We start from the raw sequence: 26530 nt of genomic DNA on the forward strand, positions 1-26530 counted from the left end.
GGGAAGTGGCTGGCGTTTTTTTGTCCCTGTCATAAACCCATAAAGCCGTTTAGTTAAGTTTAGCGCTTATATCTTCTCCATTGGTTCTTTTGAAACTCGAGTGAATTACCCACTACTCCGAACTATCACACTTGTTCCTTCTGTTCTCGTATGATGACGGCAGCAGAAACTTACTCCCCTGTTGCTGTTCTTGGTGGCTATTTATTACTAATAAAAATAAAAATGGAAGCAAAAGGCGTTGCGAGCCGCAGTATCTGCCATCGAAACTCGAAGCATCTGAGTTGCAGCTAGCGGGAATAAAAAGACAGGGAGAGGGAAAGAAAGGGGGGAGCGATAGAAGAAAGGACAGGGGAAGGGCGGCAGTATACGCTATTGGTCTCCTCGATTTGGCTGCACTTTCTGCACCAGTTGAGGCGGTGCTGCACTCGCGTCCTCGATTTGCCAGTGCAGCTAGCGCCACCTGCACTTGGGCACTCGATTTGACGTAGTGCTGCACGAGTTCTCCCGAGTTCTGCTGCACTTTTGCACTAGCCGTTCGGCGAGTTCTCTTTTCGTGCAATTAGTGCAAGGTGCTTGGCGCGCTCCGTAGCAGACGGCTCCGTGGCCATGCCGGCGTTGAGACCATGGTTGAGACGGCTGCATACCCGTGCTAGACTCGGAATCTGCACCGTGCCCTCACTAAACAGCTGAAATGATAGTGCGCGCACGTGCGCGTGTGTATGCGCGCGTGTGCGTGCGTGTCTGTATACGTGCGTAAGCGACTGGCTGGCTGGTGACGATCGACCGTCCTGCGCCACTTTGCACAATGCAACGGAAAGGACGGTGTCAAATTCTTCACCCTTTTGGAATTAACAAATTTTTGAGCCACTCCACGAGATGCGCCACTTCGAAGAAATGCGCAGTGTTCAATAGAGCTAGCACAATCCCGCGCAGATGTCAAACCACGCGACAAATACTAACGCACGGCCGCAGCAGACGAACGTTTCGGCACTTTTGCACTCGATTTGTCCGCTGCACCGACAGCACTAGTGCCAGGCTACACTCGCGCTGCAAGAACTGGCACTGCACTGGCACGGCACTTTTGTGAACTAGTGCAGAAAGTGCAGCCAAATCGAGGAGACCTTATGTACAAATACAGGGCATTGAAATAACCTTTCACCCTTGCCTTGTTACTTGACAGAACGGCCACAGGGAGGCGCGCATCCTCGCCGCCCATTGGCTGTACATCAGTGACGCCCAATAGTTGTGGAGGAGAATCGCTGCCAAGCAGCCCACCATAGCCGCGTTTCGACAAGTTGAGAGCTGTACGTGATCTGCGACGGTGGAACGACTTCGTCAGCTTTTCGGTATGTGATTGTTTTCTACCAAAACGGTGCACTCCCATAAACGCTCCTTGCGCATTACGGGCACTAATTTAGCTTTTATATATTATTTTTGTGTCCAGGCGTCGAAGTTAAATAGGATATTATTATTGCTTTATACGAATAGCACGAAGACGCGAGAAAAAAAAAGATACGCCCCTAATCTGCCAATTTAAACCGAGAGATAGCGGTAAATATGCCGAAATTTAAATTGGAATTTGTTCTCATTTGCTATTGGCATCAATAAGACTAACAGCTTCTTGGTTGTGCACTTATTTTGACAGTTTTATTTCCTGCCACCAAAAGGCAGAACGTGCGCTGTCTGTATTTTGGTGACGTATGCCACTGCAGGAAGACCGTGGACTGTGGTCAGCGAATCTGGTTCAATTTCTCTGTCGACTATCCGAGAATCCCGAGCTCAAAGAAGTAAATCTGCACTGTTTATTTTTAATACGTGAACGACCGTTTCATATGAGTCGCTAGTAAGGTGCCGGTTATAAAAACAACTAATTTTTTGTTGTCGCGCATTTTGTTCTTGTTCGTTTTCTAGAAGTTAGTGCTAAGTGCACGCGCCATTTTACTTCCTAGTGGGCGTTGGGCAAATAAGCCTGCATTCAGCGGGCCAGCGTGTTGTTTTGTGTTTTCGTAGGAATCCAAGCAATGTTAGGACAGCAGTGCTTCTACATGGGAACCGTTTAATACTGACTACGTTTCCCCGAAGACGTCACCACAATTTTCAGAACTATGCCAGCAGATAATGAACTACGGAGATAACATTTGCATTAGGCTGTATAAGTTTATCGCTGGCATTTTGTTGCTGGTTTTGTTTAGCTATTGTATCTAAAGGCGAGATTACGTCCAAGTGGGTTAAGAGTTTTAGCGTCAGGCTTCGGAAAGTGCTTCCCCACTGACTGGGGTCATCCGCTTTTTTTCCTTCCTGCCTTGCCTTGGTTCCGGGCGGTCTTGGAAACCAGGTCCCCTTTATTTTCTATCCACTGGCAGTCAGAAGATTTAGTGGCCGTGATTTTGCAAGAATCGTCTGCTGACTCAGTTGACTTGGCGTAATTGTTCGTTCAAGAAAAAAAAAAACAAGGCCTTTTTCAGAAACAGTTACAACTATTTACTTCGTTATTATGTTTAGCTGGTTTCCTCGGGCTATCAGAGAGATCTGTTCACATTGGCGTTAGCCGTGCACATATGTCTCAGTCGAGTCCGGAAACAATAGCGTTACTATATCTTTTAAAACAGCTTGCACACAGGCTAGATGATTACGCTTTCAGAAAGCATAATAGCGGTTGTAACGGACAAAAACAGAAGAGAAGGGCACAGGACCGGCGCTAGCTTTTTGAAAACTTTACCATAATTCGGCCACTTGCGGTCGTAATTTTTTGTTCATATATCTCATCCTAGTCGTATTGCACGTTGGGATTACATAATCCGCTCCATTACCTCTGTGGTTAATGCAGTGGTCAACACGGAAGCATTGTATTAGCAGAATCCCAATAAATGTCATTTGTTATTGAGCACTGTGTTGCCTAGTTTTTTTAATATCCATGTATGTGCACAGTTGCGTTGTTTAGTTCGCATGCAAAACGAATTAGCCCAGCGGTTCGCGCCTTTATGCTACGCACGAGATGCCGTATTGCTATATGTCAGCCACCATGTATAAGTCAACAACGTTTTTTGCACATTCATAAGGCCTTGTTACATTTAGACGCCTCAGTAGTAAATATAACGCAGGCGCCAAGCGCGAAACATCTAGCAGCAACACAGAACCAGCTCTGTATGCATTTCTAGCCTTATTTTTGAAACATTTTAGCACGTTCTTCCACAAAACTTTTAAACGTTTGTCATTCTTGCAGTGTGATACACACGCGATTTGTGCCCAGCCCGATAGCAAGCCCATTTGAATTCGAAACTACAGCAAGGGCGGGGGTTTTATCGCTCAACCCATATCAGCGTAGCAAGTACATTTTACTATAATATTGCCTAAGTTTGCGTAGCACCTGGCGAAAAGATGAATGCATCATGAGGACACATGCGTCATTATCTGTTCTGCACCTGCATTGTGAAAATGGATGCAGCTTCTATTAACGGCTAACACCTTTCAGTGTCGTTTGCTGCGTTTGTTGTCGGCACTGTCATGCTGCAAAGAATTGTCAGATTTGCTGCCGTGATGCGGTTGTGCTCCATGTGGCCGCTGATACCCAAGACGCAGCCTTTTGACGTATTTTTGACTGCATTCTTTTTCACCATGCAGCATATCCTGGGCTCCGTAGGCATCTTGACCACACGCACAATGAAAGGCTAAGGCAACCTACGGCGACGATCACCTGCCCTTCCCGAGTGAAGAGCAGGCCGCGTGGCTGCCGTCTACAGAGCGAAATTCCAGTGGGCAAAGCCCTTCGTGGGAGCTCGAGTGTTGTCAAGAACACGCAATGGACTTTTCGCACAAGAGCAAAGCCACCGCCGTGAGTGACGTCGAAGGCCCCAAGTCCACGACGGCCGCCCACATTCCCGAAGGCAGCAACATCACCCACCATTCTCCCGAAATGCTGTCCCCGGACTACTGCTTCCCTAAGCACACGGATACGAACGAACGGTCGCCAGGAGCGAAGCACCACCGCTTACAAAGCGGCGCCGAAGAGACGGGTGCTTCTGGCGCCGCTGGTGGAACATGGACCGGCCCGGTGCAAAGCTCCGCGCTGGCTTCGCAAGTGGATCGCCACCTAAGGGGGCCGAGTGGACTGCCCCCGAGCTACGTGACCTCAGCCATCGTCAGTCTCCGGTCTCAGCAGCCGGCGTTTCCAGGGATGGAGCCACCGCGCCCGGTCGTTCCCCCGTCAACCGCCAAGACACCGGAGGCCTCGCACCAGTAGCGGTCCCAGGGATTGTTTTTAGGGTGGGCGGACAAAATTCCGCATACAAAAGAAAGAAAAAAATAGAAAGAACAATTTTTCATTGACATATTATTTGTACAACAATTTTTGTGGGTTTTTTGTTGAAAATAAATGGCGAACGATATAGATGTTATACCGTAACCCTTGCCTTGAATGTTAACGGTTACGCGAACAATATTCACCTCGATGCCAGGGGAAAACAGGTCGTCGGGTGAGATACCCCTCCACGGTGGGTCCAGCAAGGTCAAAGCACCTATCCGGGCATTTCAAGGAAGAAGGGGCTTTATTCCGCCCTTCGTCCCCTCCGTCAAGGCGGCTGGCCGGCGCGCTTTGTGAAGCCAACAGAAGGGATGTTCCCCCCCGCTGGCGTCGCTGTGTCTCACGGTGGGATAGCTGGTAGTGGTTTACTTTGAAGAAAAAATAAAAAAGGTGAAGGAAAAGAATGTTGCCATCTAATATTTCAAGCACGCGAGCTGCAGCCGGCGGAGGTGAAGGAAAAGATAGCGCGGAGAGGTATAGAGGGGAATGACAGCAAGAAAGGACAGGGAAGAGCTTTGTCGCTATTTATGAAATAAAAAAGTAATCACGTTCGCGCCGCTCGTGCTCAAATGTCTAGACTCTGTCCCGAAAGTAAGAGCGCGCGAGCGGCCACTGCGCACAATCATGTAGAGAAAACGACAAATTGTACGTAGCATCCTGTCTCGAACTAATCGCGCGCGCGATTATTTTCACGCGCGGCAATTTTCACTGCCCTAGCGGCCGGTGTGGAGCACCCGGCCTCTGACCGTCCGCGGTAGCACCTACCGAGCGTTCATGTCACTCGTGCACTACCTGGCAAAGCAAAGAGCAAGCGGGAAGTCAAGCCCGCCTGCCGGCCCATGGTGGAATAAGTACATAAATGGGTGGCTCCCTTCCGCCCCGATGAGGTTATTGCTGGCCACCACAACCGCAGATGAATGGCACTGCCGCCGCCGCCGTTGTCGGCCCGTCGGCGCTAAGGCAAAACAACGATGGGGGCACGGTAGGACCCCGAAACCTCGACAATAGCTACGAATTTTACTCGCGTAACCTGTAGAACATAGAATTGTATGAAATAAGACAGGCGCTGACATGGTGAACGTACAAATAGGGGACTATTTGACGCACCACAGACAAAAAGCTTTCCAATTCTCCGTCAAAAATCACATCTCGCCCTGTGAGAGCCCGAAAACGGATGTTCGGGAAGATATGCAAGGGGTTTTGGGGGGGGGGGGGGGGGCGACCCCCCCCCCCCCCCCTCTTTAGGACCGCCACTGCCTCACAACCTGCACTCTCAGGCCCAGATCTCGTTCCTAGTCTCGAAAAAACACGGCAGAATTGCCGTTCCCGACGCTGGGGATCTCCAGGAATCTGTCCTTGTCTGAAGACCTACGCTACAAAGCGTTCAGGAGAACTTCATTTCGAAGAGAGAAGAAGAATGGAGGAAATTTCAAAATGAACGAAAGAATAAGGCACGGACGCCGTACCCGAAGCCACCCGAGATGCCGACCCGGTCGTCCTCGTTCCCTGAGCACGACGCCATGGCATGGCGTCTCCAGAGCGGAACTCCACCGGTCAAATCCTCGACACAGGGTCGCAATGATAGCGCGCGCAGGTGATGGACTTAAGTGTTCACCTACTGGTTCGAATCTCAATCGCACATTTGTATGCAGTTATTCCATCGTGTAGGGGGATTGCCTGCATTTGTTGCTTCTGCGAAACTAACACATCTGCGCCGCCTATGTATATACGCCTGCTGTGTTGGGTATGTTGTCTGTTTCTTTGCTATGCGTATGAAATGTGCATCCAGCTACAGACTACCTGAGCCATGTATCAGTGAGCAGCCCTGCAACAACCAATGATGCTTCAGCTTTCATTGTTTTAGTTTTGTTATTTTTCTCGGAGACATTCGAATGCGAATAGGAGAGATGTACGAACGTGTTCCAATCTCGACACACAGCCGCTAGTCAGGTGGGGTGTACAATGAACTCGTTCCGTCTTTTTGCTAAACTTTTTTATGTCTCTCTTTACCCACACTATGCGCCCCTTTCGAAAAAGCAGTACTATAAGAATACACTTACACACCGATTTTCTTTTGGAAGCTTTTCTATTGATTATTATTTTAGGCGTATGTTTTAAAGTTTTTATATTCCCACGTGTTTGTGCCATCGTGTATGCTTGATGTTTAAACCCACCGATTTCCCTTTCTGTGCCCATTCATAACGCAGCATACTTAGTGAACTTTATAGAACTTGCACTTTATCATCGACTTGCTCCAGTGCTTTTAGGAAAATTTTGTTTCGAACTCTATGCAGACGCATTTTTCTAAAAAAATGCCATCCACCCTAGGCATCCTGTTTTTGTTCTTTTCGCTGAAATGAAGTGCCATCCTCTTTATTTTTGCCCTTCGTTCGTTTCATTGTCGTCTCAGGCTCGTAACATGCGTTAGCATACTGAGTAGATTGCAAATAAAAAGCAGACTAAAACAGATATCTCAAATGCTTTCCTTTCTACTGTGGCCCAACCGGCATTGCCTGCAGTAAAAACAGTATTAACAGCAGGTCAGAGCTTAAAGTGGTCAAGAAGGAGGTTGCGCTGTTGCCAGCCTCGGCCACAAAGACTGCAAGGACCCGGAGAACTTGGAGCGCCGCAGGAAGAACAATGAATCTGCCAGGAAGTCCTGGGCTGCCAAGAAGGCCAGTGTAGTGTCCAGGGCGAACCTTGAACGAACGGTGAACGGCGAACGGCGAACGGTGAACGATATTGACCTCGTGCATCGAGTGCCAACAAAAGACAGGAACAAATCGAATATCATCGTTAAGTTCAGGTCAAGTGATGCCCGTGATAAACTGCTCGAGTCGGCAAAAAAAAACTCGCTTAATCACATCGGACCTTGGCATTTCTGGATCAACATCCGTGTTCGTAAACGAACATCTTTGCCCAGAGTATAAAGTGTTGCTTGCTAGGGCTATAGCGGCGAAGAAACTTCACAACTGGAAGTATGCATGGGTATCTCGTGGCCGGATCTTGGCGCGAAAAGCAGACAACTCGGACGTGATCCGAATTTCTACAGAGGCCGACCTCGGCCTTATAGTCTAGTTCACTCAAAATGCTGACTGTACGAACTACTCATAAATTTTTCACGTCAAATGAATCACGCACCATACTGCATTGCAATGTAAGGAGCATAGCTAGAAATTTTGACGGCCTTTGTACGTTTCTAGCAGAACACAGCTTTTTTTACGATGTTATAGCCATTACGGAAACCTGGCTGATGCCCGGTGAAAGCTATAACATTCCCAATTATGTATTTCTATCCCGTCCCCGCATTTCGAACAATCGAGGAGGCGGGGTAGGTTTGTACATTAAAAAGACCCTTGTACACTGCGAATGTCCGTTTCTTAACGCATCCGTCAGTAGCAGTTCGGAATTTCTATTTGTTGAACTTGAAGGTGTCATGGTTGGTGTTGTTTATAGAGCCCCCCACGCAGATCGCAGTAAGTTTGTGAATGATCTTGAATCTGTTTTTATACACGTAACCGATATGAACAAAAAAGCAATCATCGTCGGCGATACTAATATTGATACTTTAGGTGCCAACAACAGTGAATACACTGACCTGTTATTTTCATATGGATTTACGAATCTTATCTCTACTCCGACCCGAATCGCAGGTTCCAGCTCGACATGCCTCGACCATGTTCTATGCAATTTCGTGCCACCTAATTATTTCGCTGGGGCATATGATACGGCAGTGGCAGATCACTTCGCGATTGCCTTCTTATACCGCGTAGACGATAGAGATAGCCGTAGAACTTCTGACAGCACGTGCGAACATAGGAAGAAAATTGACTATCAAAAATGCGCACTCAGGCTCTCTGAAATGAGCTTTGCAGACCTCGCCGATATGAATGCCAATGAACACTGCTGCAGCCTTGTCGATAGAATTAAAGCTGTGATAAATGATTGTAGTTTTACGCAGAAAAAAACGTACTGTACACATCCAGTGTGCCCTTGGATGACAGCAGCTGTGCTAAACATGATAAAAACGCGCGATCACTGGCACACCAAAATGCAACAAAACAGAGGGAACGCATATTATAGTGCTCAGTATAAGATTCATAGAAATAAAGCTGTTGCTACCATGCGTGTACAGAAGAAGCTATATTTTAGTAACCAAATAAACGCATGCGCCGGCAATTCTAAGAAACTCTGGGCTACAGTGAACTCGATAATTCAGCCTACTTCATCAAACCGAATACTTCCTGACCTGGCCCTTTCCGCAGATAAACACCTGCTATCAGATCAGTTTAACGATCATTTCTGCTCAGTGGGTGCTGATTTACGTTTAAGTATGGGTCTCACAGACGAACCTTCTCTGCCTGAGTATCTTGAAAAGACCTTCGGTTTTCTAGAAATAAGCAGTGACGAAGTAATGAGTGCACTTAATTCAATGGATGCCACTAAGGCCACGGGTCTCGATGGTATTCCGGTTTCCATAATTAAAAACAACAGTGGCGTCTTAGCTGCCACCTTAGCCTCTTTATTTAATAAAGCGTTTCTGTCCGGCATCTATCCTGATATTTTGAAGCTCGCCAAGGTAGTCCCTATCTACAAAAGTGGGAATCCTAATGAACTCGGAAACTATAGGCCGATCTCAATCCTTAGCTGTATCAACACTCTCTTCGAAAAACTATTGGCTAAAAGAATTACGCAATTCCTGACTAAAAATGCAATTCTGTCAACGTCCCAACATGGTTTTCAGAAATTTAGATAGACCACCACGGCTGTGCTTTCTATAACTGACTCAATCAATGAAGCACTCAATAATAACAATATTTCTGTTGGTGTATTCCTGGATATTAAGAAGGCATTCGACACTGTGGATCTCGATATTTTATGCAAGAAACTAGAACGATATGGGTTCAGAGGTGTATCACTCGATTTCTTTAGAAGCTATTCAACTGGGCGACGGCAGTGTGTTATTATTGACGAACACGCGTCAAGTTCGCGTTCTATTTCCGTAGGTGTTCCGCAGGGCTCAGTACTGGAGCCTATACTTTTTACACTTTACATAAACAACTTACCCGATTGCCTAATAAATACCCGTGCCATTATGTACGCCGACGATACCTCATTGTTGGTGACCGCTAACTCCGTTGAAACAGCCAAGCATATTTTAAACTCAGAACTTCAGAGAGTCAATAAATGGTTTTTAACAAATAGACTCACTTTGAACATAGGCAAGACTAAATATGTTATATTTGCATCCCCTTATAAAAAATACCAGAATACCTGCTCCGCAATATCGATAGGAGATAAAGAAATTGAAGAAGTTAAAACTATTCAGTACTTGGGTGTAACCTTAGACGCTGCATTAAACTGGAAACCGCATATCGAAAAATTGCGCAGCAAACTATCTTATGCATGTTTCGTTCTGGCCAAAGCTCGGCGACATTTCGAAATACACACACTAAAAACAATATACTTTAGCTTTTTCCAGTCCCAATTAACTTACTGTATAGAATCATGGGGGTTCACTTACATCACTTACATTGAACCTGTTTTACGCCTGCAGAAGCGGGCACTGAGAATAATGACTTGCACAACACCGTATACGCCTTCTCGCCCTTTGTTTTTTAGACTCCAAATAATGCCGGCATTGCAGCTTCGAGATTTTCGCGTTGCACTACTTGTACTAAGAGTCCTCTCCGGCACCTCCCCCTTTCCTTTGAACACATTCCATAGAGCCCCAACTAACAGCCGTTCAGCAGCACAGGGAAGATTTCTGGTTCCTACATCTCGCAATGACTATGGCCAGCGCCGCTTCGAGTATCAAGGGGTAAAAACTTGGAATAAAATCCCCTGTGCAGTCTTTGCAACGTCTAATCCTTATATTTCACTGAAGACCTTTTTTCTGTCACAAATAATTACCTGATTTACAATGCAAATCGCTTTGTGATTGTTTCTTATTATTCTCTGTAGTGTCTATGTTGGGTTTGCCATTTATATGTCATTGAATAATCACTTCTAAGGCAACTGCGTTTATTTTGTATAAAGAATGCTGTTCCTGCCTTCGTGTTTTTTTGCACACTCTTCTATTTTTTTGTAGTGAGCCCTCTTGTATTTCTGTAATTTTAACCCTCTTGCTTGTACGCTTTTCATTTTTCCACCATTCTTATGTGTATTATTTTGGCATGCATGTAGAAAGCATTTGTCCTCACTAATATCTTTGCTTTTATTGCATGGATCCATAACTAGCCTTTGGCTAAGGATCCAGACAGTGATGTTATGTGCTGTGCTGAAGAAATGATAATAAAAAGAATTGAAAGAATTGAATTGAATTCTCGTCGAGTTGGCAATTGATAACACAAGGCTAAGCTCAGAGATTAACAAAGTCAAGGACGATAACAAGAAGGTCAGGTCGGCGCTTAAAGAGGTCAAGGAGGAGGCTGCTGTCATGTAAACCGCAGCCACATGTAATCGTATGTAGGTACTGAGTTCTGACAAGGGCTTTTCCTTTTTCTTACCCCTACCCACTGCAGATTAAGGCGGGGACATGATTAAACCAAATAATTATGCCGTTTAATGACCCCTCCTCTTCCTTCCCCAAGTCCCTGACTTCAGAGATCGAAGTGAAATATACAGCACACTGCACTTGCAATAGACGGTATTTTACGCCAATCTGGGCCGTTTTACCTGTCTTGTAGCACTTGTGTATTTTTACGGCCTTTAGTAGGTCTTGTATAACGCTCGTTTCTTTCAGATATATGCAAATATGACTAGTGTTTTTTCACATTCCCACTTCTCCGCCTATAGTCACTCAGTTGTACAGTCATGTATACATTTGAACTTTGCTAATGTGACGCCTTTGTGAAGCCTGACGACAGTTTAGCCTAATCACCTTCAAATCGGGACAGGGAAAGTAGCGCACTAGGCAGAAAAGAAATAAAAAATGGGAGAATGTAGCCTCTGTAGTTGTCGATTTTTGTTTTGTTTTGTTGAAACCGTGTTATCGTTTCTTGCTTTTACAACTATGGCGTTGTTTATTTGTCGTGTCCATGGCTTGCAATAAACAAGCTGGAATGAACAATCCGGTTTTTCTTCTGTCAGCATTCCTTGACGTCTCGGGTGCCTGCTTTTTTCTGCTCTATACTTTGCCCGTAGAGAAATTAGGTAGATTCCAAATCAATAGAGTATTAATATCACTGTTTTGTTTGCAACTTGTTTCCTTCGAATTCTAAAAGTTTAGCATACATGATCACATCGCATAATTTGTCGCAGTCCGGTAAATAATTCATAACTGAATTCCTTCTCTCAGGTGGTCCACGTTTCCAAGTCCAACCAGTGGCTGTGATGTTACCCCCTCACGTAACCTGAGCTCAACACCGACGCCAGGGCCTCTGGTCGACTGTTGAAACCGTAAAAGCACGACAGATTTAAAAAAAATGGAGGAAACACATCAGCTCTGCCTGAACTGTACGGCGAGATAGCTGGAATTGGTTAATGCCCATGTATGCAGAATTGCTCATCCTCTACTTGACATTCATGCATCCCCGGGAGACCTCACATCACTTCTCGCGCAATAGTGCAGGCTTTAAGAATTCCGACGCTGCCCAGCGATGGCAAGTGCTGCCATCGGTGAGACTTGTGAGACGCCATCGTTTCTCTGCGCGAGCGCCCTCTATCGATGAATCATTAGCTTAACTGCCACCTGCCACGGTAAGCAGTTTCCTCACCATTCAGTGGGCAAGTTGTAATGGTGCCGCAAGATTTACTTGACCTAGGGGGCCCACCTTCCTGCTACGTTGCTTCTCTGCGGATTGTTCGTGATTTTTCGCTCAGGGTAAACGACATCGAGACGAGTTTTTTAACGAATTAGCATTAAAATTCAATTATGTATTATTTGTCCAGTATAGTCAAATTCCAGGCGACAATTTACCTATACTAACGTCTTGAGCAATATTTATCAAAGCCACGAATACTTTTATTTATTTATTCAAGTTACCCCTCAAGGCCCTCCAGAAGAGGGTATTACATAAGCGGGGGGGGGGGGGGGGGGGTACAATCATATCAGTAATCGCGATACATTTTAAAAAATAAGTGTAGCAAAAAACGTTAATTAAAACATAAGGCGTAACACAAAGGAAAAATTAACACTAAAAAAAACAGCAAGCTTTAACACATTTCCGTCACAGCGAGGAAGCTCTTGGAATTCTTTATTCTCAGCTTCTGTGGCGATGACTGATTGCAAACTATTCCATTCAGTGATTGTACGGGGAATGAATGAATTGGCGTAAGGCGACGAATGACAGTTTACGCGTTTAACTTTGAAGAATCATCACGGCGTGGAATGATGGCATCAGGCGACAGAAACAAATCACTGCGAAGGGATGAGTGGTGATAAGTCTTATTTAAAAGGGTTAAGCGAGCAAGTTTAGGGCGATGTGACAAGTCTTCCAGTTCGGCACGTTTTTTTAATGCTGAAACGCTTGTGAAGGGTGAGTAGTCTGAAAATATGAAGCGAAGAGCACGGTTCTGCAAGGATTCAACGTAACGTAGGCTTGAACAGGGTCCCAAATGGCCGCAGCATATTCCATTTTAGGGCGTATATGGTTATATAAGCAAGTTGTTTTAACGTGTATAGGGCGTGTCTGAGGTTACGTTTAAGAAAACCAAGTGAGCGGTTAGCAGATGCTAGGGTGAGGTCGATATGGTGGTGCCATGTTAGGTCAAACTGAAGATGCACCCTAAGGTACTTTTATGTAGATGTTAGTTCCACAGTATTGTCATTTAGACTATAAGTGGTTGGAATGCGAGCTGTACGACGAATGAAAGATAATAGTTAGTTTTAGAAACGTTTACTGTCCTTAACCATGATGAGCACCAAGAGCTTACTGCGTTCAGGTCAGATAGTAGGGATTGGCGGCCACTGTCTCTCACTGTCTCACTGTCTTCCATCCATCCATCCATCCATCCATCCATCCATCCATCCATCCATCCATCCATCCATCCATCCATCCATCCATCCATCCATCCATCCATCCATCCATCCATCCATCCATCCACCCACCCACCCACCCAAATCCCCATCCACCCACCCACCCACCCACTTACCCACCCACCCACCCACCCACCCACCCACCCACCCACCGACCCATCCATCCATCCATCCATCCATCCATCCATCCATCCATCCATCCATCCATCCATCCATCCATCCATCCATCCATCCATTCGTCCGTCCGTCCGTCCGTCCGTCCGTCCGTCCGTCCGTCCGTCCGTCCGTCCGTCTGTCCGTCCGTCCGTCCATCCGTCCATCCGTCCATCCGTCCGTCCGTCCGTCCGTCCGTCCGTCCGTCCGTCCGTCCGTCCGTCCGTCCGTCCGTCCATCCATCCATCCATCCATCCATCCATCCATCCATCCATCCATCCATCCATCCATCTAGGCATCGAATGAAGCGCGGAAACCTCACAAGAAATTATTAAATGAAGAACGCCTGATGAAATTGAAGGATAACAGGTGGGCCTCTAAGGTGTCTAAATACTTGTACAGAAGGAATGCTGACTCCAAGTGGCAGAAAAGGACTAGGAAACTAACTAGTTAGTATGCAGGAAGCCTAACTAGTTAGTGTCCAGGAAGTCTAACTAATTAGTATGCAGGAAGCAGTAGGATGGAGAAATGATGAGCTTTAAACAACAGGCTAAAAAGCGCAGAAGGTAAAAACTATATTAATTCAAGAGAAAAGTAGCAGATTGTAGAAGTGCATACAAACTGTAAAAGGCAAATCAGGAAGCAATCGTTCCTTGCTAACTCAGGAGGCAGCGTCCTACTCTTTGAAGCTAGACCAGGGTGTATTTAGAAAGCGCAGCTACAAAAAGAAATTTGTCCAAGATAATGGTATATGTACAGAGTGCGGTAAATTTGTAGGAACGATCGAAAATCTTGAGCTAGAATGAGAAAGTATCCATCCGGATGTCGATGTAGGCGCAGTCACTCTCTCTGAGGCCCTAGGATTCAGGCATAACGAAGGTCATGTGAATTAATCTGCTGTAAAAGTTAGCAAACAGCGATTGGATGACTCATGGCTCAGAAGCGGACGTAAGAATACAAGTTCAGGATTGAAAATTGTAATGAAACAAAAATGGCGAATTTTATGCATGGAGCAAATAACATTAAATTTGACAGATTTCTTAGAGAAATATGAGCGGGGAGAAAGCCGAGCAAGATGCAAACTACCGCCACCCCGTTTCAAAGGGTACGCTGCTATAGCTTCCGTCCGTCCGTCCGTCCGTCCGTCCGTCCGTCCATCCATCCATCCATCCATCCATCCATCCATCCATCCATCCATCCATCCATCCATCCATCCATCCATCCATCCATCCATCCGTCCGTCCGTCCGTCCGTCCGTCCGTCCGTCCGTCCGTCCGTCCGTCCGTCCGTCCGTCCGTGCATTCGTCCATCCATCAATCCATCTGGGGCTTGCGATACAAGCCTCCATTGCCATACTTGGTAAAAGTGCTGTGCACGCACACAGTAAAAATACGCATGTACCGAATGAAATTCAAGGTCCTGACCGAGTTTTCATATTAAAATGACTGTTTTTTTTTTTCATTGCAACTGAGACAAAGAAATGGATACAGAAAGGAAGGGTGGCAGTAAAGGGTCGGTTTTCGAAGACCGATCGGTGCCGTTTCTCCTTTTAGAAATGGATTGTTTTTTAAACTTGTTCTTAAGCGAAAATTCTCCCGCATTGTTGTTCAGACATTTGCCTGTCAATTTTCTAGTAGGCTTTCTCCATTTTGTGTGGACATTCCTCAGGTACAAGTAACTCAAAACTTTCCTCGCCCTCTGTTTTTCCCTCAACTCAATCTCTGCTCAAATTCTATCTGGCGACCACCTTCTCTGCTCTCAAATAATGCCTTAATGCCTATCCCATGTCACCTTGTATCCCCTGATTTGGTGTATCCCCAAAGCAAGTCTGCCTACCCTCGCTGCTAATACTGATCAGTGGTATCATTAATTAATTTGCGATGCCCTCAATCGGATGCGTCACGAACGACAGCCGAATATTTCTACGTGTTATCACTTATAGAGTCAGCTCACCTATTCCACACCATGTTGACAACTTACGACTGCAACCCTGTTTAAGAGCTGCGGCTCTAACTGAATTATTTTTGCGGTTCCACAAAGCGGAGGCATCAAGAGACGGACGACTACTCTGGCAGCGTGGGCAGCGTGGACGACCTCGATCTCGGTGGTGACCCACCGGATACCGGCAGGGCCTCTTCCGGCCGGCAGCTGTGGTGCGTCTTCGAGCCCGGCCGTGGAGGCTACTCGCTGCGCGACATGCCGGCTTCGCTGTGCACCGTGGTGCTCTACTGCTGCGGCCACCTGACGGCGCGCGGCGTACTCTACCGGCGAGCCGAGGACGAAGGCCCCGACGGGCTAGACTCCTTCGCGTCCCTGCGACGCCGCCATCCGAGTCTGCCGCTGTACGCGCTCTTGGGCGACGGCGTCCAGACCACGGCGGTCTTCTGCAACCAGGTGGGTGGGTCTTCGTGTTGCGTCTCGTTTATTGAAGCTATGGCTGTGTGTTTCACTCCCTGTGGTGCAGAGCGAGGCCGTCATATGTTCGTTACTTTTCGTCGAAGGAGGATATATGCGATCAGCTTTATTTGAAGCCAGAACTGTAAGGTCTCGTGGAAACGAGCACTTGCACCGCTGGGGCCCGTTGGAAGTCTTCCAGGTCCGAGTGAAAGCAGCATCCCAAAAGAAACGGACCGAGTGTGGGAAAATCGAAGAGGTGTTGGCAGTGTTACGTGTACAGACCAGATCGCACTCGTCCAGAGTCGAGTTAATTACTGTCCACAGCGCTCGAGCGGTGATGAGGAAATTAGGCAAACATTCTATAACAGGTATATTGACTTTCACTCATAATCCTTGCGCTCGAGCGTTGCCGAATAGGCAAGCGAACCGCACAGGCCCAAGCGCCTTGGCCAATAGCAGAGCAGCGTGTGACCTTGTTTAACTTATTTTGCTCCGCAGCACAACGCTCAAGCGTTCTAGACAGGTGCGATCGGGTCTGTATACAGAATATGTCCTCAATCGATCTACCCTCACTCTGGACAGATAGCAAGGGTAGTGACCCGCTTCACGCCGTCAGAGTTGCGGAGCATTATAGTCTGTAGGTCTCAGAATAATATGGACACACCGCTGCAAGTTGGTCCAGTTATTTTCCTCAATAAAGGTTGATATATGTGGGGCGAATAAGAGCTGCTACCTGACGGCATAGACATTTAGACTGAATAAAGACGTCGCAAGGATGTTTGTGGAATATAGGGTTCACGACGAAGAACAACGGTTCACGCGATCGCACGACATACCATGAACATGTAAACGCACCATGGGGTATGTACTAACAAGCGAGCCGGCGAGAGAAACTTTCATTCCCACTGAGCGACCGGTTTTACTGCCAGCAGAAATCGGGTCTATACTAGGGGTGTGCGAATATCAAATTTTTCGAATACGAATCGAATACGAATACTTGATTACGAATATTCAATTCAATTCAATTCATATTTATTTACCAGAATACTGGACGGCCTCCAGGGCTAAAAGTTGCAGCTAGCAACTTGACTGGGCCCTGGAGCCGTTTACAAAGGCAACAGCAGACGTCGGTTCCGAGCAGCACAACAAAAATATTCACAACGCTATGAACAAAAATGTGCAAAGAAATAGAGACATGGTAGAATATTTGTCATTGCAATCATACTCTCATTTACAACTGTGAAAAGTGTATTCGTAGTTGCTTTGGCGATTTGAAGGTTACTTGTTTGAGTTTATTTAGCAAGACTGGTAGGTTGTGTTTTAATGATTGCAGTTTGTACTGAGTGCGAAAAAAATGGAACGAACCAGGGTTGGGAAATTCGAGTTAAAGAATTAGCTCTAGGCTGCAGCAGCGCTAGAGAAAGAAGGGAACTTTGAGTGTCATGTTGAGAAAAATAGAAAACATGCAACAAGCGATGTTCATAGTGATGGTCAAAGCTAACAATATTATATTCTGCAAATAAATGTCTTGTTCTAGACTGACGGTCAATGTTATGTATGTTACGAATGTACCTTTCTTGAAGAACTATTATTTTGTCAGTATTTGCTCTTGTCGTGCTTGCCCAGACTAAACTACAGTAGCTCATGTGCGGGGCAAATAATGCATTATATAGTTGAAGTTTAACCTTTTGGGGCAAGAAAGCACGACATCGAGATACGGCTCCAGTCACTGAAGAAATCTTCTTTGCAACATAGTGTATATGAGTGTCCCAACTCAAATGGCAAGAAAAATACACACCAAGAATTTTATGAGCTTCCACAAGATCAATACTTTTGCCACGAATCATTAGGCACCTTTCAAGAATCAATTTCTTATTACGGGCTCGAAATAAAATAGCTTTCGTTTTCTGAGCGTTTATTTTCATGCGATTTGACTGGGACCAAACAGACAATTTTTCAAGTACATCATTACAATGTAGCACAAGATCATTGGGATCGTTTCCAGAAATAAGGACACTACTATCATCAGCGTATATGATGAACTGAACACTGTTGTCAATATGAATTATGTCATTTATAAACAAGTTGAACAGAAGCGGACCTAATACACTTCCTTGTGGTACCCCACAAAATATTGGAAGTAAGGATGACTGTTCGTTCTTAATGCAGACAGACTGGCTTCTATTGCTGAGATACGACTTAAGTAAAGCATGAGGTTTTCCGCGGATGCCATATGAAGTGAGTTTTTCAAGAAGTATGTTATGATCAAGACAGTCGAAAGCTTTGCTGAAATCGACAAAGAGGCCCAGCGTGTATGCTCCATTGTCAATGCTCTGCAATATACTTTCTTTTATCATGAGCAGCGCCGTTTCAGTCGATTTGCCCTTTCTGAAGCCAAATTGACAATCCGTCAAAGCTTTAGTCTTGTCTAGAAATTTTATTAGGCGTAGGTAAATGATCTTTTCTAGTCCTTTGGAGAAGAGAGGTAATATAGAAATCGGTCGATAATTAGTTACTTCATTTTTGCTTCCACCTTTAAAGATTACAGCGACTCTTGCTCGCTTCATACCCTCAGGAAAAACAGCCGACTCTATTACTAGGTTAAATATATAAGACAGTACTGGACTAAGATATTCAATTACATATTTTATTGGCTTGATTTGTACATTGTCAAAATCTAGGGCCTTACTGTTTTTTAAGCACAGAAACGATCTCTGCACTTCATTTTCGTCTGTCGGGTGAAGGAAGATGCTTTCAGAGGTACTGGTACGTATCGTGTTTAATGTTGATGAGCTGTAATTACCGTAATTTGAGACATTAGTAAAGTGACGATTGAAATGATCAGCAAGAGCTTTACCACTTAGGTCAATGCCATTAACCGTTAGGGTTTCTGGCAATGAATCACATTTTTCTCTGCCAAGAACGTTATTTATTGTTTTCCAAATAATATCCGACCGTTTTTCGCCGATGTCGGAGAAAAGATACTCGTAATAAGCTTTCTTTGCTTGCCTAAGCATTGCATTTAGCTTATTTCGGAATGTTTTAAATTCTTTCAGGCTTTCCTCCGTTCGCGTGCGAAGAAATTGAAAGTATAGACGATTTTTCTGTTTGATTTGCTTCAGATGCTCTCTGGTCACCCACGGTTTTTTTGCCTTTTTTGAACGTTTCAGTGTTCTAAACGGGAAGTGTGCAGCGTAAACTCGTGTGAAAATTTCTTTGAACTTGTAGTATGCTTCGTCAACCTCAGTTTCATTAAACACAGGGCTCCAGTCACACATGCTAATAGTGTTTTTGAATGACTCCAGTGCATTGCTCGAGATATGCTGAAACCTGAATGACTGCCTGGATTTCTGGCTTGAATTAGTACTTTTGACATAGGTCATGAAAACAGGACAGTGATCACTGATGTCACTAGTAAGAGTGCCTGCACTGGTAACAAGGCTTGTGTTGGTGGTGATGATAAGGTCAAGCACAGAGCAGCTTGAAACTGTAACACGGGTTGGTGAGGTGATCACGTTTATGAAGCCAGACGCTTGAATTGTGTTACTAAGATCATTTGCATGATTATTTCCTGATAAAATATTGATGTTGAAGTCACCCCCCGCAGTTAAATGACAGTTGTTTGTGTTTGCATATTCTAATAAGCTATCAAAGTGATTCAAAAAGGCCTTGATATTCCCTTGTGGCGGGCGGTACAAGACGGAAACAATTTCATTGCAATGACGCAAGGTGACGGTTTCATAGTCATCAGTTGTCACGCTAAAATCAGAGATTATTTCACATCTCAGACTATCTTTAGCATAGACGGCGACCCCTCCTCCACGTTTACGAGTCCTATTTACAAGAAACCGGTTATAGCCAATAATATCTACTATTTTACTGTCATTGTGGTACCATGTTTCAGACATAAGTATGTAATCAAATTTAAATGGAAACTGATCTAGAAAGTAAGCTATCTCATCCTCTTTGTTAGATGCTGACCGGGCATTGATATGAAGAACTGACGTTTCCAGGGTGTCTGGCGATTTAAGATTATGTGGCAAAGCAAACTCAAAGTATTCCATGTTTGAAGAACGAGCTGCAATATCGTAGACGTTCAGCATATTTTGTCGAGATCATCTTCATGTCTGATCTGAATGCTTACTGCTTCATCAGTCTTCCGGGCAAAGATTTTTCCACTTTGCGTCCACAACGCCTTCCATTTGCACTCCTTTTTTTTGCTGACGGCCTTTCCCAGAAGCAGTTCGAATCGAATATATATCGAATCGAATATCGAATAATCAAGGACAAACGCATTTAACCACTACAAAACTTTTATATGAGCACCAAGGAACATCACAGTTGAACTATCGATGATTAAATGAGCACAAAAGGTGTGTGTGGCTGCACAAAAAGTATCAGTCTCGAACATTATTCTTAGAAGAGTGGAATTTCAGAGAGGATGGCTAGTACACAGCATTACGGCTAGCTTGCCATCAGCACAAAAGCGCATTGCTGTGATGAACATAAAAGGGTGTCGTGAAGGTTAACCAGCTGCTCCACATGGTCAGGCAGAAGTAGTTCCCTTCTAGCTGAAACGACTCCTCCAGCCACAGAAAATGCCCTCTCACTTGGCACTGACCAGACACGTACTGCGAGGTACTTCATGCAAAGCTCTGACTATAGCAGCTTCGAAGGTATAGCCACAAAAAAGCTCACCGGCGCAGTCAGTTGCGGCACGGCCCTAGGAGGAAGGAAAAATTTTCCTTCCTCGAAGGGAAAATTCGAAGGAAAAATATTCCTTCATCCATGCGCATTGCTCTGGGCGCCGCCATGTTGTTATGTCTCTGTCGATAGGGCTTACGGACCGATATGAACGCCGGTGCTCACATTGAATATTGTTGCGTTTTGGGCATCCCACCGCTGCCACCACTGTTGGGATTTGACATCCCACCGCTGCCACCACTGTTACGACTTGGTGCGTCTCATTCTGCTGCCTCTGTTCAGCAGTCCTGAGCGAAGAACGGTCGATGCGACGGTTAGTGAACTGACGTTTATGTACAATATTTAGAAAGCTTTTTACATTAATGTACAAGGGTCGTGAGCACAACGGGCTAGGACGAGGCCCTGCGGAGAGCGTCTCTCTGGCACGATGGCGTGTCTGCTGCCCGTCTGCTACCGCGTCTCAGTGCGGCTCTCCTCTTATAGCCGCCGGTGACCGTTGTGTTCCTCTGCACCCAGCGTTCCTCTGCTCCGATGAGGTCACGCCACAGGCCACCGCTCGGATTGGCTCGATCCGACGCTAATGAGGAGGAGGAAGGGTCAGCCGGCCAGCCAGGATGACGCCGTGCCATGGCGGCGAGTCCGTGCCTACTTTGCGCGACGGCGGGCGCACAGCTCTGGTTCCCCGACAGGCCAAAGGATTGAGGGTTCAGGCACAACAATATTCGGCCAGATACGAACATTCGCGTCGGGTCGAATACTCGAAAGAACACGAATACTAGGATTTCGAATCGAATACGAATACTAAAAAAATAATATTCGAAATATATTCGAAAATTTCGAATATTCGCACACCCCTAGTCTATACCAATCGCGCTCGCCTCGCCCCGGCGGGGTTTTGCGTCGGGAAGAGCTGGAGCCGTCATGTATGGCGGACTTCACTCTCTCTTAACGCCGAACGCTTTTTATGTGGGCGTTGCATTACAGTGATGCATTACGGAATGCAGTAGAACTCGTCGCTTTCTGTTGCATCAGTGCAAACGATCTCACGCAGGTGCGCGGCTCCACCCCGAACGAACTCAGCTCTCTGGCCGGCAAGTGGCTACACTCGAAGCAGCTGGACGGGCTGCTCTTCTTCTACCGGTCGCACCGCAAATCCACAGCCAAGGACGCCGAGTTCTTTGCGCACATGGGGCGCATGCGTGACGACCTGGGCCGGATGGGCCTGTTCGTGTCAGCCGTGGTCTTCTTTTACAAGGAGCAGCCCTACGGCCCGCTGTCCCCCAGCAGGTCTGTCCATCACCCCTTTGTTCTTCTATTCTGCCATAGGTTCCGTAGTGCAGTGATAAGCGAGATTACAAGCTTGGCCCCAAATTGGTAGAGCAGCCGGGACTATGCAATGCTACTGTATCTGTGAGGCTTTTGATAGCATGGATGTTATTGCTACCGACACACCCGTGTAGTGACGATATGTATGTGCAGTACTTACACACTAGTCGGACACGGCCACAGGACAGACGCAACACCTGACCTGCTAGACATAGATACCTTCTGTCTTACATCCTCTATATGTCTCTGCTATTAGCCATGCTGTCCAGACTGTACTAATAAGACAAGACGTGTTTTTTACTATAAAGTTTATCTACGAAGATCCCCCACTGAGACACGCGCACTCGGCAGGAACAATAGAGGCCCTGCGAAGGTACCGGCGCAAGCCCTCCAAAGGGCGCACCTCCATTGCAAGCTTGGGATTACCTTTCATCTCTCACTCGCTGCAAACTTTTGATAGAAGAGCGTTCATGCTAGCAGCCTGCAACGGAAGATTTAAACACTGAAATGAAAAGGTACTCGAACAAGCGCCATTTGAATGGACACTGTCTTCAGTAGGTGTAGGTTTGCTCTAGCCCCACTAGCCGAGCTATCGCTACGCTCCCGGGCCCTGTGATGGTGGCGGTGGCATTCGTAATGACGATTAGTATGACGGAGGGATCAGAGTTGAAAAGTAAAGGTTGGAGGCAGTCGTTTGAAAATGGGACGGAAAGGATTAGTACAGTCGCTCAGGGTGAACGCCTGAACCAGGCCGTGAGGACATTGATTAAGAAAGAGGAGTGGAGGGCGTGGTTAAGTCATTCAAGCCCTGCTACACGAAGACTAAGGTATAAGGTTCACTCACAATGACTCCCGGCGTGGCCGCGGGGGGGAGCATCGCACTGTCGCTGGTGCAGGACATCGCGGTTCTACGCACGAACGACTTGACGCCTACCCCGGAGGGAGCGGCCTCCTGTCCGATGCCACGGCGCGACGCGGGCGCCGAGCATGTCGCGGCTGCTGGCCGACCTCCGGGAGAGGATGCCTGGCTTCGAGCGGTCAATGGCACCCCGACTGCTCTTCAGCGTCACCTTCAAGGCGGCCAGCTACTTCCTCAATAGCTCGGGCTCTTTCCACGTGGGTCCCCCTCTCTCCCAATAATGCTATGCTAGAGAGGAGAGCACATGACAAAGCTGATTTTGACCTGTTCAAAAACCAGCTTTTGTCATGCGCGCTCATATGTCTTTACAACCAACCTTCCTGCGAGTAAATTCTGACCCGAAAGACGCTGGTTCGATCCCGGCCACGATGGCCGAATTTCGATGAAGGCGAAATTCTAGAGGCCTCTGTGTTGTGCGATGTCAGTGCACATTAAAGAACACCAGGTGGTCGAAATTTCCGGAGCCTTTCACTACGGCGTCCTTCATAGCCTGAGTTGCTTCGGGACGTTGAACCCCAATAAGCCAACTGAACCAAATCCTGCGAGTAAATTTCAAGAATCGCTTCCCTGGGCTTCACTATAACTGGCGCCATCTGTCGACGCTGATAACAAACAGCGCGTAGCTGTCTTGATGACATTCACTGGTCACTGACCATGGACCAGTGAATCTCATCAAACCATGATTCCTGCACCAGACGGTATGCCGTCGAACACTCGACTTCAGCGCGTAACTGAATGCGTCCACGCATGCTTTAGGGTCGCACCGCAGCAGAATTGTCTGAGGCTCAACAGTACAAACTTAAGAGGTTTTCAGTTCGAATATTTACTGCCAATGGGCTCCAATTAAGTGGAGCCCAATTCAGTCTCTGTAAAAAATTCTCGCTTTGGACTTGGACGACTAAAACCCGGTCTTGCCACTTATTTTTGAAGGGCTAACACAAAATATTTACGGCTGTTCCACATAGTTCAACCTTAGCTGGTAGGACTACTACCCCAGGCAGGCTGTGGTTGCGGGTTAACACCCCGGAACAGGACGGATTTTTCTTCAACCGCGAAGTTTCGAAGAAAGCTACATAGCTTCCCTTCCAGTTATATGACGGCGCTCAAGAGGATGCTGACGATAACTGTTATCTACTCTTTACTGATACGCACCTTTTCCTAGAAAACAAAGAACAGTTCAGCAATCTCACTCTTTAAATATAAATTATATTCAAGCGTCATGGCAACGGTGGAATGCAGGCATGATACATGGTACGTGGCGTTTAACGCCCTAATACAGCATGTGCGCAGGAAGGTGTACCCCGCGGTCAAAATGGCGACCGACTCGAACTACTGGCAGATGTGCGAGATGACAGCCAAGATGGGCTACAGGCATCACTACTCGCGCCACGGCGACTGTCACGTGGTGCACAAGGACCGCTTCTGGCAGGCTGACTTCGGACCGAACTCTTCGCGACTGTTCGACGCCACGCGCCATTTCGCCGGCGTCGTACTCTTCGCAATGCACGCCGACGACGCTAGGGGTCGCTGCGGAGAGCAGCACGGCCTGACCAATCATGTGCGGCGGTCTCTTGACCTGTTTGCTGCGTCCCCTGCAACCACTCGAAAGGGCTAACGACGGCGGTGATTTGTGACACTGGAGACATAACTGAGACTGCTTCTTTTATTCCTCGACTGCTCATGTGCAAACCAGTGGAACCAGTGGCACCAGTGGATGTTCAAACGGGAGCTATTGGTTGCAGAACATCCATGCTTGTAAAGGCCGACCCACATGGAGCGAACAGACGCTGCGAATTTCATGCGGCGCGGCGGGACGCCGACGCGCGTTCGCCGTGCTGCACCACATACGGCGAAAAACAGGCGACCGCCGCCAGACAGCAGCCGTCTTGATACTGTAAACAAACCGACTCTCCTCGTAAGCCTAGAAGTGGGAGAACTCTCACTCTAAATAAAAAATAAACCAAATTTATCGCTTATACGTTTTCTTGTAGGCAAGCTGAGACGAAGCGAAAGACCGGCGCTCCATTTACGGCCAGTAAACGCACTGAAAAAGGCAGCAACAACCAGAATTCAGTCCGAAGCGAGGGGTCCGGCTTCGAAGGGCGCCGCCATGTTTGTCGCCGCGCGGCGGAATTAGGGCGGAAGCTAGATGCGGGAGCAGAGCGCCCTCATTGGTCCGCGCTGAGCTCGCATTCGCCGCTCCCGGTGAGCGGCTGACCGCCGGGCGAACGTATCTAGCACTGCTTGGTCGGCGGCGAACGGCCGCCGGCGGCCAAGCGGCCGCCGCCGGGCGGCCGTTCGCAGGTTTTTCGCGAGAAAATCGCTCCATGTGGGTCGGGCTTAAGGGGGTAGATCTAATAGAAGCAACAAGGAACTTCGAATGCACGAATGTTTCGGACCACATCGTGTACACTACCTTTAATGACGTTCATTCTTCAAACAACGCAAACACCACAAGGACGCAGGAACAGACGCAGACACGTTAAGTTTTATCGTGAATATTCAGTTTTATTAATGAGGAGTTTTATTGGCTTATTTGAAGCAGTCATTATGCTCTTTCACCTTACTTTTTTTTCTTCCTTTGCGCAGCTCTAGCAGGAGAGTGTATTATCTGTGGTTATGTGGCCTAGAGGTGGACCTTAGAGCTCGGACCCTTTCACATGAGCTGGAAAAATAATTTTTAGCTTAACTCTTTCGTTACCACGGGAAAACGACCATTTTTCATATGTCTCAGACAAAACTTTTTTTTAGAAAAAATGTGATAGCTAAAATTATATAAAATGCATAAAAATAATTGAGATAGAATGGGCTATATAATGAAATTTATTTGAACACATATTCTGCTTGAAATGCTGTGAAAAAAATCAGTAAACACAACAAAAACTAAAAAAAACGTTTTGTGTTTATATGACAATAACCTTCCAAACACTTGTACTAAAAAAATTTTAGAAGGTACAAAACAATTCAAATTCTTTCTAAAACATGGCATTAAAGTTTTAAAATTATAACTTGAATAGTTTTCGAGCCAGAATTTTTTTCATTATGCCACTTGAAAAGGCTTGTTTGAGAGTGCCCTTGATATGGTTTTTACAGTACAACAAAAAAAAAATTGGCAGTGTAATGTTATGCGCCAAACGAAAGCTTGGTAAGCGTGGTTTAAAAAATACAAATCAAAACTTATTTAATTTATGTCAAAAATTGAAAAAAAAAATAATAAATCACAGCAAAGTATAGGTGCGATATTGCGATATCTAGCATGCGATAAGTATAGCTGCGATGTAGCTGCATAATCGAAATTCGACGTTACATCTTCATCCGAGTCACTGCTGCTCGGAGGATCTTGAAAATCAGCTGCAGAGGCTGAAGAATCACGTGCAGCAGGACTCTTCCGAGCGCGCGAAGCGCTCGACCTGGACGCGACGCCATCCTCACCGCGTAATATGTCGCAATAAGCCTATGCTCCAAGGGCACTTCAAAAATGCACGACCGGCGGGGAAATTGCGAACTAGGCCGAAAATGGAATTAACCGTCTGATGAACAACAAACCAGATGCGCCCGCACACGCGGACAGGAAAAATAAAGCGAAACTATCAGGCCAACGTTCCGGGATCGGTTTGCGCAGTTACAGCGTCTGAACCAAAATCCGACAATGCAAAATCGTCACCAGAGACTCTGCTACTCGTAGCATAGATAATAACTGCAGTCGACGCAGTAGAATTGGGTGCAGCAAGGTTTTTCCGAACGCGAGGCC

The 26530-nt window shown here is 46.5% G+C and overlaps 1 pseudogene; it reads left to right on the forward strand.

The window, feature by feature from the left end:
* The first annotated feature begins 5781 nt into the window (after positions 1–5781).
* Positions 5782–24394, forward strand: LOC149356091 (endochitinase-like; annotated as a pseudogene).
* Positions 24395–26530: the final 2136 nt, after the last annotated feature.

Source organism: Amblyomma mixtum, chromosome 3, assembly GCF_055824585.1.
Source record: "Amblyomma mixtum isolate Tamu chromosome 3, ASM5582458v1, whole genome shotgun sequence".
Taxonomy (NCBI): domain Eukaryota; kingdom Metazoa; phylum Arthropoda; class Arachnida; order Ixodida; family Ixodidae; genus Amblyomma; species Amblyomma mixtum.